The sequence below is a fragment of the Artemia sp. Qi Xiang Cuo genome, chromosome 3 (genome assembly GCF_049724085.1).
Source record: "Artemia sp. Qi Xiang Cuo chromosome 3, ASM4972408v1, whole genome shotgun sequence".
In the NCBI taxonomy this organism is placed as follows: domain Eukaryota; kingdom Metazoa; phylum Arthropoda; class Branchiopoda; order Anostraca; family Artemiidae; genus Artemia; species Artemia sp. Qi Xiang Cuo.
This window is the reverse complement of record NC_142796.1, coordinates 55,734,626-55,752,654: the sequence shown is the minus strand read 5'-3', so window position 1 is coordinate 55,752,654 and position 18,029 is coordinate 55,734,626. Positions and strand designations below refer to the sequence as shown.

The window sequence follows — 18,029 nt, the reverse complement described above, 5'->3', positions numbered from 1 at the left end:
GATCTGAGGAGTAAATTTAGTCCTTAAAATAAAACCACATCCTTAATCTCAATCACTTCAGCTCTTAACACCCTCAGCTTAACCATCAAAATCCATAATGACGTTAATATCCCGAACTCACATACAATAAAAAGGGAAGGCACCATTGTCTTAAAAAGGATTTCATAGCATTATTTCAATTTTCTCGGGGAAATTTTTACAAGCAATTCCAGAAATCTGAAAAACTATAAAGACAAAAACAATACCCCCCCCCAAAAAAAAAAAATTAAAGGAGATTCTATAAATATTAAGAAGATGAAAAATCAGGAATAAAGTGAAAAAGAAAATTATTATTGCTTGTTCTGATTTCAATTCTTTTTTGTCTAATTTATTTTTGCTTGAACATTTTTTTTTATTCTCCAGATTTCTTTTATTATTTCAATTTTCTCGGGGAAATTTCTCGGATTTCATAGTATTATTTCAATTTTCTCGGGGAAAGTTTTACAAGCAATTCCAGAAATCTGAAAAACTATAAAGACAAAAACAATGCCCCCCCCCCCAAAAAAAAAAATTATAGGAGATTCTATAAATATTAAGAAGATGAAAAATCAGGAATAAAGGGAAAAAGAAAATTATTATTGCTTGTTCTGATTTCAATTCTTTTTTGTCTAATTTATTTTTACTTGAACATTTTTTTCTATTCTCCAGATTTTTTTATTATTTCAATTTTCTCGGAGAAATTTCTCGGATTTCATAGTATTATTTCAATTTTCTCGGGGAAATTTTTACAAGCAATTCCAGAAATCTGAAAAACTATAAAGACAAAAACAATGCCCCCCCCCCCCAAAAAAAAATTAAAGGAGATTCTATAAATATTAAGAAGAGGAAAAATCAGGAATAAAGTGAAAAAGAAAATTATTATTGCTTGTTCTGATTTAAATTTTTTTTTGTCTAATTTATTTTTACTTGAACATTTTTTTATTCTCCAGATTTCTTTTATTATTTCAATTTTCTCGGGGAAATTTCTCGGATTTCATAGTATTATTTCAATTTTCTCGGGGAAAGTTTTACAAGCAATTCCAGAAATCTGAAAAACTATAAAGACAAAAACGATGCCCCCCCCCCAAAAAAAAAATTAAAGGAGATTCTATAAATATTAAGAAGATGAAAAATCAGGAATAAAGTGAAAAAGAAAATTATTATTGCTTGTTCTGATTTCAATTTTTTTTGTCTAATTTATTTTTACTTGAACATTTTTTTTTATTCTCCAGATTTCTTTTATTATTTCAATTTTCTCGGGGAAATTTCTCGGATTTCATAGTATTATTTCAATTTTCTCGGGGAAAGTTTTACAAGCAATTCCATAAATCTGAAAAACTATAAAGACAAAAACGATGCCCCCCCCCCCCAAAAAAAAAATTAAAGGAGATTCTATAAATATTAAGAAGATAAAAAATCAGAAATAAAATGAAAAAGAAAATTATTAATTTTCTTTTGTGTTCCCTTACCTTAAGCCAAAGAAGGACAAAATTAAACATAAAAGAGAAAAAAGACTTAGTCAATTATTTTTTTCGGCTGAAATCCCACTGCACAATTACATTTTGTATTTTCAGAAGAAAAAGTAGCCCTAAATGTCATTTTACTTGTTGTTTTTTTTTTTTAAGGTAAAAAGCCCCAAATTTGTAAAGTTAATAGAAAACTATGTAAGGACTCAATAAGAACAAATCAATGACTTTAAAAAGACGATGAATTACCGAAATAAGCTGAAAAAAGGCAGAATCAATTTTTCTTTTGTTTGGTCTTCGGCAAGTAAACTTGAATTCCAAGTCTTTGTTAAATATTAAATTATCAAAAATTATATCTTCTTAATAAATCTCCTATTAATAAAAAGTATGCAACCAGCAGATCTTTCGAACAAATTGCGTCCACAAAAACCAAATGTGTACATAAGGGAACATAGTTTTTTCGAATTTGTTGTTAACCACGATATTACTTGTGCATGGACCGCACTAGTTTTCTTCGCCCATTCCAAGTTTCAAACTCACCGTTCTAAGCATAGTTATGATAGTAACACAAAAGTTTAGCTACAATAGTCAAAGCGCTAAAGTATAGTAAGCATGTTCCTGCTAAATTGTATACTACACTGGCTCAATCACATGTTGTATATTTTGCCATTTTGGGACTTTCAGTTTAAAACCACACAAATAAAGGTTTTTTGGGGGTTTTACCGTTATCTAAAGTTTCCCGTTGTATTGCAGGAATAATTTATTTTGCCAAAATTTTCTATTCCAGGTGCTGTGAATTTCTTAGAGGGCGATGAACTTAAGAGTTAAAATCTTCGTTAGAGTTTAGTATTATTTGAATTTAGATTAATGTTGTCTAGGTTAATTTTGTATTCTTTATTTATCTCTTGCTCAGAAATTAATTTTTCTTCAAGTGTTTCATTTTTTTCTTTTTACTTCCCTTCTTATTGTTTGTTTGCAAAGCGGCGAGAACGGTTTTATCTTAAAGGAATATTCGCATATGAAGTTGACTCATTATATTTGCCTTTCCAAAAAATTCCTTCAGTAAACACAAAATTAATCTTATATTTCGTTTCTCACTAATGGAATGGACAGATTTTCCCCGTTATAAGAGCCTTTAAGCAAAGAAATCAATCCAAAGAGGATTTCTTTAACAGAATTGGGTGAGATAATTCGTTGAAACAAACATTTAGAAAATAAATGAAGATTTTTAGCCTTAAACTATTGACTTCTTTCATTGGGACCTAACTTTTTGTTGTAAATCCTCTTTTTGTGGTTAATGGTTAATAATAATCAACAGAAGAAAATTTTCATGAATTTAAAAACCTGTAAAAGAGGAACAGCCATAGAGATGAACGTCCTTGATGCTTTGAGTTTTACATTAGCACCATCTACATTGATTTGAACTTTTTTTTGGTTGTTCCGTATCACTGTTTATAAGTATAATACAGTATGATCATTTCCTATCTCAAGCACTACACAAAGCCGGACGGGGACGCAAGTGCTCCAGAGAACATTTAAACAAGTATAAACATAAGCGACATTCGATTTTATCACGGGTAGACAAGTCAGATTTCTCTATAGCGCGAACCTTGGCTTCACCATTGTAAGACTAAATTTTAAAGAATGTAATTTTAAATTAATTATTTCAAATACATATATAAAAATCAGTAATGAGTAGTGCAATGTAATTATTAGATATTTTAGGAATTACAAATAGGTTTTGAAGTCTAGAGTTAGTTTCAAAGACATTTTGAGAAATTTTCTTGGAAATTACGTGTTCCAGGGCAATATAAATTGGACCGCTGATGGTAGATTAGATGAGAGAAGCACCGAGAATTTGTATGGAGCACCGAGAATGTAGTAGCCAAAAATTACTGGGCCGTCATCTTACTGTGATATTATTTATATACAGTGTTATGTATATCCAAATATTCATGTCTTAATTTCGGAACAAAGTTAAAAATTGTGTCTCCGGGTGGAACAATTTTCCGAATGAAAAATTGTATTCCTTATAAATCCATTCATAACAGCCTTATTCTTTTAGACAAATTTTCTACAACGACTCCAGAGGGTTTCACTTGCAAATGCAAGCTACAATGAACACAGTGACGTCACTTAGTCATTTGGTTTCATAGCATTTTAATGTAAAGTTTCGCTTTAACACCGTGTTAACTGAAACTTGGCATAATGGGGTTCGTACTCCAAACAAGGGAAATATACTACCATAGAGAAACAGAGCGTTTGCTTATAAATAATATTGTTGCTCAAATTGTTTTTGTTTTTTTATTGGGTTAAAGCTTCACGCTTCATACGTGACTTGCACACCTAGCAGCACAACTGTAGAGCGAACAGAAATCACAAAGGAAGCGCTGCGCTCAAGGTAATTACCAGGTGTCTGCTTTCAGTTAAGATGTAAAGACAATCAAAAATAGTAATTAATTTAAGACAGTGGTTTTAAAACGTCTTGATTGGCTGATGAACATTAATTAACCCTCAGCATTAGTTAAAAGTGAAAATTCAGAATTGGTATTATGCATCACAATCATTTCAAAATGTCTTTTTCTTGATTTGCCAAGTAACTGTAGATATTTGAGTGACTATGCATGCTTCACTGAATATAAAAATTAGCATTCATTTATTGATTTTTATTCTTTTGTGGGGGGAGGAGGGGAAGGAAGTTGGGTTAATTCAAGGCTCCTGTCTAAGGAAAGGGAGCAGAATATTTTTCTCCAGCTCTCACAAAGGCTATAACGCAAAGTTGCTATTTTTATGCTTATCGTCCGACAGACACCGTTGCTAGTTAAAGGGTACGATCGCTGGTTAATTTATTTATGATTGTTTAAAAAGTATATTCTTACTTACTCCTTTTTTATCATAATAAAATTTCTCGTCGCTCAAATAGGAAAATTTAAATTAAGAAGTTATTTTCCTTATAAAAGCTTAGGCAGCAAAACAAAAGATTAAAACACCTTCTATGCCAGCGTCATCTATAAACACTTCAAAACAGCTATTAGCTAAAACCCGTGAACACTGATTTAGTTAAATATATTTATTTACACATCTTTTGTAAATAAAAACTAAAAAAAAGGCAAATTCGTAAATATAACTTTTTCACAATTGTAGGGCTGTTATAAAATAAAAGATATCACGAACTTTCGTTGTTTTTTAAATTTTTTACATGAAAATACCAGAAAAGGCTTTTTTCAACAAAAACACCTCCCAAAAAGATAATTTCTAAAATCTGGGGGTGGGGAAAAATATTTTCCGGCACAGGCCCCCTGCCTCTCTCCCAATTGGAGCCAGTGCTCTTAGGGTGTATATAGGAACCTTAAAAATATTTTTCCAAGATTTAATTGTTTCATTCAGCTAAGATTCTAAATTTTCAAGCTCTGCCTGTTAGAAATTGGATGGAGGTAGGGACCTTATAATTGTTCTTCTAGAATCTAATAGTTAATTTAGCCAAGATAATGACTTCTTAAGCTAACAATAAAATACTTTTCTGAATATTCGACCTTTCCGTTTCTTCCTCAAATTTTGTCCCATTTTCCTATTCTTAATTCATTTTTTCTTGTCTCATTTTGCATCTATTTCATCAATTTTCCTTTCAATTATCGATGTGACTAATTCTTAGATTATATTCCTATTTAATAAGGTTTTTCCTGTGTATTTGACAAAGAAAGGCGGAAGGGGGGGGGAATAAACAGCAGAATTCCGGAAATTCCTTATTTGAGATTGGTTCAAACACTCCCCCTTCCCAGGGAAATTCTGGCATAAAGTTTTTATTTAATGAAAACTAAAGGAGCCTAAAAATGCAACTCTCATAGTGCTTCATCAGCTAGGGGTTGTACAGAGGAGGGGAGGGGAGCTCAGAGCCTGGTTTCACCGAAATCCTTAACTTTCCCAAATCTCTGGCGCTTCTCATTCAAATTATCAAATAAGGAATATTTGTATGGCCCCCTCCCCCAAAAATGATCCTGCGTTGATACCTGCAGCCACTCAACCTAAGTTTCTTAATTATTTTTCTTGTCTTATTCGTATCTATTTTATTTATTTCAATTTTCTACGTGACTCATTCCACCGATTGAAATAATCTTCCCCAGCTACAAAGGTTTTTCCTGCATCTTTGATTTCCAACCTAACGAGCATCTGAGTGACTTAAGGTTTTCTTTAAAAGCGACTTTTTGACATTAATCTCATAAGCGCCTATCAATTCAAATGACAAAGGCTACGCAATGCATGCGGCATTATAATAGTAAATATTTAAACATAAAACCATAATCTGTATATGGTAGTTTCATTTCCCAATTCTTAAAGTACAAAGGACAGTGAAATACAAATTTCGATAATAAGGCCTCTATATGCTGCTATGCAGTTTCAGGGGCACCTGGCACCAAATTAAAAAAAAACGTAGGTAAAAAATAAAAAAAAATAAGTAAAAAATATGGAACCAAACAGCTTAAAATAGCATAGCTTTCCTCTGTAGGTGTAGCTATACTTGGGAATCAGTAGATTGTTGAAATAAAAATGTCTAGGGAAGAATTTCTAGGGACTCAAATTTAACGAAGCAGTTTTGGCAACACTGAGAAAATGTGACACTGCCCAAAAAACTTCATAATCTGAAACAACCAGAATAAATTTTTTTTAATTGTATTTTAGGTACGGATACACCAAAGGTGGATGCGGGGACCAAACATTTTAAATTTTTATGTCAGAGTTCTTTACAGTCAGGTTAGCTTTTAATTGGCCAGAATTTTTTAGGTAATACTTGCCTGGATATTAAAAAAAAAAAAAATTTTTTGTTTGTTTTCAGCCTTCAAAAAAAAAAAAAAAAAATGAATTTCCCATGAAGGTTTTGGAGTAGCAATTTCTTTTGATCAGAGGCAACGCTGTAGCGTTGCCTATAGTAAAGGCCATACGGCTCCAATGTTTTATTATTATAATTTTTTTTCCCCATAGGCACTTCATATGGAAGGGGTCGTCGTAGAAACTTCAAAGGGGGCTCATTCGATTGGAAATCGAGAGTTCTAGTGCCCCTTTTAATAGTCGAAAATGATTGGAGGGCAACTAGCACCCCTCACGCCAATCATTCCCCCAAACACATCCAATCAAAGTTTTTAGATAGCCATTTTGTTCAGCGTAGTTGATTTCCATAAAAAAATATATTTTTGAGGAGGACAATCCCCCACAACCCTCAGGGCAAGGGTTTTAAGTTATGCCCTGGGGGCATATAAGGTTTTTATAGAAAGCGTTGCCGTAGAAACTTCAAAACAGGCTCATTCGATTGGCAATTAAAGGGCTAGTGCCCTTTTTAATAGTTGAAAGTGAATGGAGTGCAACTAGCCCCCCCCCGCCCACGCCCATAATTTCCCCAAACACATCCAATAAAAATTTTGAGATAGCCAATGGGTTCAGCGCAGTTGATTTCCAGATAGAAAATATATTTTGAGGAGGACACTCCGCCACAACCCTCAGGGCAAGGGTTTTAAGTTATGCCCTGGGGCCATATAAGGTTTTTATAGAAGGCGTTGTCGTAGAAACTTCAAGAAAGGCTAATTCGATTGGAAATTCAAAGGGATAATGCCCTTTTTAATAGACGAAAGTGATTGGAGGGCAATAAGCCCCCCCCACAGTAGAAGTGACCCTATAACTCCCACGATCTCACCACCCCTTCGAATCCCGATCCGGACACTTTTTTTAAAACTCCCACGATCACCACGTGGTTTATGGTTTTCTCACTGAGAATGAAAAAACAGGAATTTTCTCACTTGGAAAAACATGAACTTTCTCACATTTCCAATCTTAGGTCTGAGGGATAAACGTTCTTTAGGTCAGAGAGAAAAATTAATATTCTATTTTTAAATAGGGCTTCATTGATCTTTAGTGTCAGGAATTATAAATGACATCACTTGTTATCTTGGAATTATGCGGGAGTCTAAAGAGATAGAAATTCTATTTTTAAATACGGCTTCACGGATCTTTAAGTCGGAGAGATAAATTGATATTCTAACGAAACCCTAATAGTTTAGCTAGGAAAATTTATGAGATGAAGAGATTAACGTAGGAAAGGGTTTCCTAGAAATTTGAAATGTGAAAGCACAGAGATGCCAATACCAAAGGAATACGCTGAATTTACTTTTAGGGGATTATTTGGGCGAAACCGTTTTAGACATTTTAGGGAATTATTTCGGCGAAACAGATAGAGACATTTTAAAAGAAGATTTTAGGAAAGATTTTAGAAGAGAATTTGAGGGTCAAACTCTATGGTCGTTATAATACACAAGTTCCATTTGAACAGTGTTGTGAGGTCCTCTACCACAACCCCAAAGGCTTCCAATCCCCCGACCCAACCCCGAAGGAAGCCCCCCGTACTCACAGGTCCCCCAAGCTCCCAAAGAGCCCCAGCCCCCCAAACGCCCTCCTCAGACCCTCAAAGGCCCTCCCCTGGTCCTCAAAGGGCCCCCGGACCCCCAAAGGGCACCCCGGACCCCAAAGGCCCTCCCCTGGTCCTCAAAGGGCCCCCGGACCCCCAAAGGGCACCTCGGACCCCAGAGGCCCTCCCCCGGTCCTCAAAGGTCCCCCGGGCCCGAGAAGCGCCGCGGGCCAGGAATGCACCGCAGGGGGATGCGCCGCGGGTCGGGGAAAGCGCCACAGGGGATGCGCCGCAGGGATGCGCCGCTTTTTGTTAGAGTTCTAGTTTACTTTAATTTTAGTTAAGAGTTTGATATTTTACCTTTGAGTTTCAGTTAGAGTTCTTGGTTAGTTTTAGTTAAGAGTTTAGAGTTTTTAGCTTAGAGTTTTTGTTGAAGTTCTAGTTTAGTTTAGTTTTAGTTAATAGCTTAGAGTTTTAGCTTAGAGTCATAGCTTAGAGTTTTTGTTAGAGTTCTAGTTTAGTTTAATTTTAGTTAAGAGTTTAGAGTTTTAGCTTAGAGTCTTAGCTTAGAGTTTTTGTTAGAGTTGAAGTTTATTTTAGTTTTAGTTAAGAGCTTAGAGTCTTAGCTTGGAGTTTTTGTTGAAGTTCTAGTTTAGTTTAGTTTTAGTTAATAGTTTAGAGTTTTAGCTTAGAGTCTTAGCTTAGAGTTTTTGTTAGAGTTCTAGTTTATTTTAATTTTATTTTAGAGTTTAGAGTTTTAGCTTAGTCTTAGCTTAGAGTTTTTTTGTTAGAGTTCTAGTTTAGTTTAATTTTAGTTAAGAGTTTGATTTTTTTTTACCTATGAGTTTCAGTTAGAGTTGAGTTTTAGTTTAGTTTTAGTTAAGAGTTTGATGTTTTACCTTAGAGTCTTAGCTTAGAGTTTTAATTTGAGTTCTAGTTTAGTTTAGTTTTAGTTAAGATTTTAGAATTTTAGCTTAGAGTTTTTTTGTTAGAGTTCTAGTTTAGTTTAATTTTATCTAAGATTTTGATTTTTTTAAATATTAGTTTAAGTTAGAGTTCTAGTTTATTTTTTGTTAATATTTTATATTTTTTAGATTAGATTTTTTATTGAAGTTATAGTTTAGTTTAGTTTTAGTTAATAGTTTAGAGTTTTAGCTTAGAGTCTTAGCTTAGAGTTTTTGTTAGAGTTCTAGTTTAGTTTAATTTTAGTTAAGAGTTTGATGTTTTACCTTTGAGTTTCAGTTGGAGTTCTAGTTTAGTTTAGTTATAGTTAAGAATTTAGAGTTTTTATCTTAGAGTCTTAGCTTATAGTTTTTGTTGAAGTTCTAGTATAGTTTAGTTAATAGTTTAGAGTTTTACCTTAGAGTCTTAGCTTAGAGTTTTTGTTAGAGTTCTAGTTTATTTTAATTTTATTTTAGAGTTTAGAGTTTTATCTTATTCTTAGCTTAGAGTTTTTTTTTTAGAGTTCTAGTTTAGTTTAATTTTAGTTAAGAGTTTGATTTTTTTACATTTGAGTTTCAGTTAGATTTTTATTTTATTTTTAGTTAATAGTTCTGTGTTTTACCTTATAGTATTAGATTAGAGTTTTAATTTGAGTTCTAGTTTAGTTTAGTTTTAGTTAAGATTTTAGAATTTTAGCTTAGAGTTTTTTGTTAGAGTTCTAGTTTAGTTTAATTTTAGCTAAGAGTTTGATTTTTTTACCTATGAGTTTCAGTTAGAGTTCTAGTTTAGTTTTAGTTAAGAGTTTGGTGTTTTACCTTAATGTCATAGCTTAGAGTTTTTAGTTAGAGTTCTAGTTTAGTTTAGTTTTGGTTAAGAGTTTAGAAGTTTAGCTTAGAGTCTTAGTTTAGAGTTTTTTTCTAGAGTTCAAGTATATTTTAGTTTTAGTTAAGAGTTTAGAGTTTTTGTTGAAGTTTTAGTTTATTTTACTTTTAGTTAATAGATTAGAGTTTTATATTAGAGTCTTAGCTTAGAGTTTATGTTAGAGTTGAAGTTTAGTTTATTAATAGTTAAGAGTTTAGAGTTTTAGCATAGAGTCTTAGCTTAGAGTTTCTGTTGGAGTTCTAGTTTAGTTTACATGTAGTTAAGAGTTTAGAGTTTTATCTTAGAGACCTAGCTTAGAGTTTTAGTATAGTTTAGTTTTAGTTAAGATTTTAGTTTTAGCTTAGAGTTTTTTTTGTTAGAGTTCTAGTCTAGTTTAATTTTATCTAAGAGTTTGATTTTTTACCTCTGAGTTTCAGTTAGAGTTCTATTTTAGTTTTAGTTAAGAGTTTAGAATTTTAGATTAATTTCTTAGCTTAGAGTCTTATGTTAGGGTTCGAGTTTATTTTAGTTTTGGTTAAGATTTTAGAATTTTATATTAGAGTTTTCTTGTTAGATTTCTAGTTTAGTTTAATTTTAGCTAAGAGTTTGATTTTTTACCTCTGAGTTTCAGTTAGAGTTATAGTTTAGTTTTAGTTAATAGTTTGGTGTTTTAACTTAATGTCTTAGCTTAGAGTTTTTATTCTAAATTTTTCGGTGGAAGATAGAAAAAGTAATACCATACTTGTGAATATTTTCACGGAACATAAAAAGTTCTAGTTCAATTTTAAATTTTCTCAACGAAGTGAGGAAAAGTTCAACTTCCCTACTGAATTTTACCAAAGAACACAATTCAATTCTAATTTATCAAGAGAAAATAAAAATCTTCCACTTAAGTTTTTTATTTCACAAAGACATAAATAAATTTAAAGTTCAATTCTAAATTTTTCGGTGGAAGATAGAAAAAGTAATACCATACTTGTGAATGTTTTCACGGAACATAAAAAGTTCTAGTTCAATTTAAAATTTTCTCAACGAAGTGAAGAAACGTTAAAGTTCTCTTCTGAATTTTACCAAAGAACACAATACAATTCTAATTTATCCAGAGAAAATAAAAATCTTCCACTTCAGTTCTTTATTTCACAAAGACAAAAAGAATTTTGCATTTCAATTCTAAATTTTTCAGTGGAAGATAGAAAAAGTAATACCATACTTGGGAATATTTTCCAGGAATATAAAAAGTTCCAGTTCAATTTAAAATTTTCTCAACAAAGTGAAGAAAAGTTCAAGTTCTCTACTGAATTTTACCAAAGAATACAATTCAATTCTAATTTCTACAGAGAAAACAAAACTCTTCCACTTAATTTCTGTATTTTACAAAACTATAAATAAATTTAGAGTTCAATTCTAAATTTTTTCGTTGGAAGATAGAAGGAGTAATACCATACTTGTGAATATTTTCCTGGAAGATAAAAAGTTCTAGTTCAATTCAAAATTTTCTCAACAAAGTGAAGAAGAATTCAAGTTCTCTTCTGAATTTTACCAAAGAACACAATTCAATTCTAATTTCACCAGAGAAAATAAAAATCTTCCACATAAGTTCTTTATTTCACAAAGACATAAAGAAATTTAAAGTTCAATTCTAAATTTTTCCGTGGAAGATAGAAAAATTAATACAAGTCTGGTGAGTATTTTATCGAAGATATGAATGATTTTAAATACTGTCCCAAATTTTTCACAGAGTATAAAAAAATTAAAGTTCTCTTCGGAATTTTACCAAAAAACATAATTAAATTCTAATTTCTTCAGAAAATACAAAAATCTTCCACTTCAGTTCTTTATTTCACAAAGGCATAAAGAAATTTAGAGTTCAATTCTAAATTTTTCGATGGAAGATAGAAAAAGTAATACCATACTTGTGAATATTTTCTCGGAAGATAAAAAGTTCAAGTTCAATTTAAAATTTTCTCAACGAAGTGAAGAAAAATTCAAGTTCTCTTCTAAATTTTACCAAAGAACACAATTCAATTCTAATTTCACCAGAGAAAATCAAAATCTTCCACTTAAGTTCTTTATTTCACAATGACATAAATAAATTTAAAGTTCAATTCTAAATTTTTCGGTGGAAACAAGAAAAAGTAATACCATACATGTGAATATTTTCCCGGAAGATAAAAAGTTCTAGTTCAATTTAAAATTTTCTCAACGAAGTGAGGAAAAATTCAAGTTTTCTTCTGAATTTTACCAAAGAACACAATACAATTCTAATGTCACCAAAGAAAATAAAAATCTTCCACTTCAGTTCTATATTTCAAAAAGATACACATAAATTTAAAGTTCATTTTTAAGTTTTTCGATGGAAGATAGAAAAAGTGATACCATGCATGTGAATAGTTCCTTGAAATGATGAAAAATTTATAAGACTGTTCAAAATTTTTCACAGAAGATAAAAAAGTTCAAGTTCTCTTCGGAATTTTAACAAAGAACACAATTCAATTCTAACTTCTCCAGAGAAAATAAAAATCTTCCACTACAGTTATTTATTTCACAAAGACATAAAGAAATTTAAAGTTCAATTCTAAATTTTTCGGTGGAAGATAGAAAAAGTAATACCATACTTGTGAATATTTTCCCGGAAGATAAAAAGTTCTAGTTCAATTTACAATTTTCTCAACGAAGTGAAGAAAAGTTCAATTTCTCTTCTCAATTTTACTAAAGAACACAATTCAATTCTAATTTCACCATAGAAAATAAAAATCTTCCACTTCAGTTCTTCATTTTAGATGGACAAAGAAATTTAGAGTTCAATTCGAAATTTTTTGGTGGAAGATAGAAAAAGTAATATCATACTTGTGAATATTTTTACGTATGATAAAAACTTCTAGTTTAATGTAAAATTTTCTCAAAGAAGTGAAGAAAAGTCCAAGTTCTCTTCTGAAATTTACCAAAGAACACGCTGCAATTCTAATTTCTCAATAGAAAATAAAAATCTTCAACTTCAATTTTAAGTTCCACAGTGAAATGAAGAAATTTAAAGTTATATTCTAAATTTTTAGATGAAAGATAGATAAAGTAATGCTATGATTGTGATTATTTTCAATGAAGATAAAAAGTTTCACTGTATTTATAATTTTTCTTAAATTCAGTTCTGATTTTTCTCAAAGAGATGAAAAATTTTAAGTTCTGTACCAAATTTTTCATAGAAGATAGAAAAAGTTATACATTGATTGTGAAAATTCAACATGAAGATAAGGAACTCCACTTTAATTCAGAGCTTTCTCGAAGAAGTGCAAAATGTTCAAGTTCTCTTCTGAATTTTCTTAAAGAAGAGAAAAAAGTTAGCTCAATTCTGAATTTTACCAATGAAAATGAAAAAACCTTCCATTTCAGTTCATAATTTCTCAAAGACATAGAAATTTAAAGTTCAGTTCTAAATTTTTCTGTAGAAGATAGGAAAAGTTATACTATGATTGTGATTATTTTCCAGTGAAGATAAAAAGTTTTATTTATCTACAATAAAACTTTTTAGCGCGTACGTAGGCTAACCTAACCTAACCTAACTTAACCTAACCTAACTTAATCTAACCTAACCTAACCTAATCATACACCTAACTTTTTGCCTGTCTCTCACCTAACCTAAGCTAACCTAAGTGAAGCGTACGTAGGCTAACCTAACCTAACTTAACCTAACCTAACCTAACCTAACTTAATCTAGCCTAATATAACCTAACCATACACCCCAGAAAAGGTTAGGTTAACTTATCATGAGCACACATGATAAGTTAACCTAACCTAACCTAACTTAAACACAAGAAATGTTTATATTTATTTATTAATATTTATTAAAACCTTCCCTACCCTAGTGTTTTGGAGGTTAGATGAAAGAGTTTGATCGATTGTCTTTAATAGTAGATGAAGTCACTCATTTTCTAATTTAGAAATTTTATGTGTAAATCCATAAGACAAAGGAGCCAAAATTTAATTTAAAATTAGTATTGGACTTTTAATTTTTCATCTCTTTGAGAAAAAACCAGAACTGAAGTGGAACCTTTTTTATTTTCGTGGAAAAATTAGAAGAGAACTTTGAATTTTGTATGTCTTTGAGAAATTATGTACTGAAGTGGAAACTTTTTTCATTTTCATTGGTAAAATTCAGAATTGAGCTAACTTTTTTATCTTTTTTAAGAAAATTCAGAAGAGAACTTGAACATTTTGCACTTCTTCAAGAAAACTCAGAATTAAAGTGATGCACCTTATCTTCATGTCAAAGATTCAAAATCAATGTACAATTTTTTCTATATTCTATGAAAAATTTGGAACATAACTTTAAATTTTTCATCTCATTGCAAAAAATTGTAACTGAATTTAAGAAAATTATAATTAAAGTGAAACTTTTTATCTTCACTGGAAAATAATCACAATCATAGTATAACTTTTCCTATCTTCTACAGAAAAATTTAGAACTGAACTTTAAATTTCTTATGTCTGTGAGAAATTATGAACTGAAGTGGAAGGTTTTTTCCTTTTCATTGGTAAAATTCAGAATTGAGCTAACTTTTTTCTCTTCTTTAAGAAAATTCAAAGAGAACTTGAACATTTTTCTCTTCTTCGAGAAAGCTCTGAATTAAAGTGGAGTTCCTTATCTTCATGTTGAATATTCACAATCAATGTATAACTTTTTCTATCTTCTATGAAAAATTTGGAACAGAACTTAAAATTTTTCATCTCATTGAGAAAAATCATAACTGAATTTAAGAAAATTTATAAGTAAAGTGAAACTTTTTATCTTCATTGAAAATAATCACAATCATAGTATTACTTTTTCTATCTTTCATCTAAAAATTTAGAATATAACTTTAAATTTCTTCATTTCATTGTGGAACTTAAAATTGAAGTGGAAGATTTTTATTTTCTATTGAGAAATTAGAATTGCAGTGTGTTCTTTGGTAAAGTTCAGAAGAGAACTTGAAATTTTATTCACTTCATTGAGAAAATTTTACATTGAACTAGAACTTTTTATCTTCCGTTAAAATATTCACAAGTATGGTATTAATTTTTCTATCTTCCACCGAAAAATTTAGAATTGAACTCTAAATTTCTTTGTCCTTGTGAAATGAAGAACTGAAGTGGAAGATTTTTATTTTCTCTGGTGAAATTAGAATTGAATTGTGTTCTTTAGTAAAATTGAGAAGAGAACTTGAAGTTTTCTTCACTTCATTGAGAAAATTGTAAATTGAACTAGAACTTTTTATCGTCCGGGAAAATATTCACAAGTATGGTATTACTTTTTCTATCTTCCACCGAAAAATTTAGAATTGAACTTTAAATTTCTTTATGTCTCTTCTGAAATGAATAACTTTAGTGGAAGATTTTTAGTTTCTCTGGTGAAATTCGAATTTAATTGTGTTCTTTGTTAAAATTCCGACGATAACTTGAACTTTTTTATCTTCTGTGAAAAATTTTGAACAGTATTTTAAATTTTTCATCATTTCGAGAAACTATTCACAGGCATGGTATCACTTTTTCTATCTTCCACCGAAAAATTTAGAATTGAACTTTAAATTTCTTTATGTCTTTGTGAAATATAGAACTGAAGTGGAAGATTTTTATTTTCTCTGGTGAAATTAGAATTGAATTGTGTTCTCCGCTAAAATTCAGAACAGAACTTGAATTTTTCCTCACTTCGTTGAAAAATTTTTAAATTGAACAAGAACTTTTTATCTTCCGGGAAAATATTCACAAGTATGGTATTACTTTTTCTTGTTTCAACCGAAAAATTTAGAATTGAACTTTAAATTTCTTTATGTCATTGTGAAATAAAGAACTTAAGTGGAAGATTTTGATTTTCTCTGGTGAAATTAGAATTGAATTGTGTTCTTTGGTAAAATTCAGAAGAGAACTTTAATTTTTCTTCACCTCGTTGAGAAAATTTTAAATTGAACTAGAAATTTTTATCTTCCGAGAAAATATTCACAAGTATGGTATTACTTTTTCTATCTTCCATCGAAAAATTTAGAATTGAACTCTAAATTTCTTTATGTCTTTGTGAAATAAAGAACTGTAGTGTAAGATTTTTGTTTTCTCTGAAGAAATTAGAATTGAATTATGTTCTTTGGTAAAATTCCGAAGAGAACTTGAACTTTTTTATCTTCTGTGAAAAATTTGGAACAGTATTTTAAATTTTTCATATTTTCGAGAAAATATTCACAAGTATGGTATTACTTTTTCTATCTTCCACGGAAAAATTTAGAATTGAACTTTAAATTTCTTTATGTCTTTGTGAAATAAATAACTTAAGTGGAAGATTTTTATTTTCTCTGGTGAAATTAGAATTGAATTGTGTTCTTTGGTAAAATTCAGAAGAGAACTAGAATTCTTCTTCACTTCGTTGAGAGAATTTTGAATTGAACTAGAACTTTTTATCTTCCAGGAAAATATTCACAAATATGGTATTACTCCTTCTATCTTCCAACGACAAAATTTAGAATTGAACTCTAAATTTCTTTATGCTTTTGTAAAATATAGAACTTAAGTGGAAGAGTTTTGTTTTCTCTGTAGAAATTAGAATTGAATTGTGTTCTTTGGTAAAATTCAGTAGAGAACTTGAACTTTTCTTCACTTTGTTGAGAAAATTTTAAATTGAAATAGAGCTTTTTATATTACGTGAAAATATTCACAAGTATGGTATTACTTTTTCTATCTTCCACTGAAAAATTTAGAATTGAACTGCAAAATTCTTTATGGCTTTGTGAAATAAAGAACTGAAGTGGAAGATTTTTATTTTCTCTGGATAAATTAAAATTGAATTGTGTTCTTTGGAAAAATTCATAAGAGAACTTTAACGTTTCTTCACTTCGTTGAGAAAATTTTAAATTGAACTAGAACTTTTTATGTTCCGTGAAAACATTCACAAGTATGGTATTACTTTGTCTATCTTCCACTGAAAAATTTAGAATTGAACTTTAAATTTCTTTATGTCTTTGTGAAATAAAGAACTAAAGTGGAAGATTTTTATTTTCTCTTGATAAATTAGAATTGAATTGTGTTCTTTGGTAAAATTCAGTAGGGAAGTTGAACTTTTCCTCACTTCGTTGAGAAAATTTAAAATTGAACTAGAGCTTTTTATGTTCCGTGAAAATATTCACAAGTATAGTATTACTTTTTCTATCTTCCACCGAAAAATTTAGAATAAAAACTCTAAGCTAAGACATTAAGTTAAAACACTAAACTCTTAACTAAAACTAAACTAGAACTCTAACTGAAACTCAGAGGTAAAAAATCAAACTCTTAGCTAAAATTAAACTAAACTAGAACTCTAACAAAAAAAACTCTAAGCTAAAATTCTAAAATCTTAACAAAAACTAAAATAAACTCTAACTCTAACATAAAACTCTAATATAAGAAATTAATATAAAATTATAAACTATTAAATAAAAATAAAATATAACTCTAAATGAAACTAAGATTTAAAAAATCAAACTATTACATAAAATTAAACTAGACTATAACTATAAAAAAAAAAAATCTAAGCTAAAACTAAAATCTTAACTAAAACTAAACTATACTAAAACTCTAATCTAGGTATCTAAGATAAAACTCTAAACTCTTAAATACATGTAAACTAAACTAGAACTACAACAGAAACTCTAAGCTAAGACTCTATGCTAAAACTCTAAACTATTAAATATTAATAAACTAAACTTCAACTCTAACATAAACTCTAAGCTAAGACTCTAAGCTAAAACTCTAAACTATTAACTAAAAGTAAAATAAACTAAAACTTCAACAAAAACTCTAAACTCTTAACTAAAACTAAAATAAACTAGGACTCTAGAACAAAACTCTAAGCTAAGACTCTAAGCTAAAATTCTAAACTCTTAACCAAAACTAAACTAAACTAGAACTCTAACTAAAAACTCTAAGCTATGACATTAAGGTAAAACACAAAACTCTTAAATAAAACTAAACTATAACTATAACTGAAACTAATAGGTAAAAAAATAAAAATATTATATAAAATTAAAATAAAATATAACTATAAAAAAAAAACTCTAAGCTAAAATTATAAAATATTAACTAAAACTAAACTAAACTAGAACTCAAATTAAAATTCTAAGCTAAGACTCTAAGGTAAAACACCAAACTCTTAACTAAAACTAAACTAAAACTCTAACTGAAACTCAAAGGTAAAAAAATCAAACTCTTAACTAAAATTAAACTAAACTAGAACTCTAACAAAAAAACTCTAAGCTAAGACTAAGCTAAAACTCTAAACTCTAAAATAAAATTAAAATAAACTAGAACTCTAACAAAAACTCTAAGCTAAGACTCTAAGCTAAAACTCTAAACTATTA

The 18,029-nt window shown here is 29.7% G+C and overlaps 1 protein-coding gene across 1 annotated transcript in view; it reads right to left on the bottom strand.

Moving 5' to 3' along the window:
* The window catches only part of wake (ankyrin repeat and fibronectin type III domain containing protein wide awake), a 417,377-nt gene that overhangs the window by 237,111 nt on the left and 162,237 nt on the right, over positions 1–18,029 (bottom strand). The window lies entirely within an intron of this gene.